Here is a 1,373-nt window from a genome sequence, read left to right as displayed (position 1 = left end):
GAATGGACTAACGTCCAAATTACGCACTCGTGTTTATATATATATATATGTATATATATATATATGAAATCATTATTCTATGCTAATTTAGTTCATTTTGTCAAGCTCCCATTTTAGTTTGTAAGATAGAAATTTAAATGTAATAAAATGTTTTAAAAGAAATTTAAAGTGCCCACGTGATAACTGTAAACCCTACTTTTGGGTCACCCTGTATTTGCAAATGTATGTGGTGATTGTCACTTGTTTTTTGTTTGTTTTGTTTTACAGACGAAGGCCATTTTTTTCAATTAGAAAATTCTGTCATGAGATCTCACATCACCAACAAGTCCGGCTTTGGATAAAAAGACTCTGTGTTACAAATGCTGTAAACATTTGCAAACAGACGAGCGTTGGTAATTGAAATCAAGTCCTGTTTACGAATTGCTCGTTTAGAAATGGATTGTCCACCTCTTTACCCTTCCAATGCCTTACAAACATTGCAGAACACTTCTTTCCATCATTTCTCAGTCTTCAACATCCATATAAAAGCCTTTACCCCTTAGCATTCAGATTATCCTGTCAAACGTAATGCTCTTTAATCCACGTTGTTTTTAATTAATCATGCATTATCTCATAGCTGTGATATTTCGATGATGTGATAGTATATTTTTTAGAACGGCATTGAAAGAAAGGTGTGATGGGCTGGATCTGGATGATTAGAAGATAAAACAAACAGCATATGTCGGTTGGATATGGCAGGTTTAAATGCTAAAGGACACAGTTCGATTTTGACAGCATGCATAAAACGTTTCTTGGGTTTTATATCTCGGGCGTTTGCCACGTTGCAACTACCTGCAAAAGATCTCATAAGTCAACCTGTCAATCTGCACTCTAGATAAGTGCCTAGCCCTACGCATCTGATTGCGAATGAGGGACGTTTCGTTGCTGGGTGTGCTGTCCTGCTGAAGAACAATGGTGTCTGGTGCTGAAGATGCTGTTTGACGCCGCTTGATGCTTAAGATCTTCATTAGGCAAGTTTGATGGAATCTTTTCAAGGCTTCGATTTTGTGTCTTTTACCATGGCCATGTTGGGGCACCATCTTGGAGAATTTCAGCCGGACTCATCGACCCCAATACTTATTTTTGTTCATAAGCCTGGTACTTATTATATCAGTCTCTTATTTCGAACCGCTAAGTCAGAGGGACGTAAACATACCAACACCAGTTGTTTGGTGGTACTGGCGGACAAACACAGACACACAAACATAGGCACACACACTCACACACATAGATTCATATGACCCTCAGGTATGTGTGTGTGTGTGTGTGTGTGTGTGTGTGTGTGTGTGTGTGTATGCATATCTATCTATCTATCTATCTATCTATCTATCTAT

This window comes from Octopus bimaculoides, chromosome 27 (genome assembly GCF_001194135.2).
Source record: "Octopus bimaculoides isolate UCB-OBI-ISO-001 chromosome 27, ASM119413v2, whole genome shotgun sequence".
Classification (NCBI taxonomy): domain Eukaryota; kingdom Metazoa; phylum Mollusca; class Cephalopoda; order Octopoda; family Octopodidae; genus Octopus; species Octopus bimaculoides.
Note: the sequence above shows the minus strand (reverse complement) of the source record.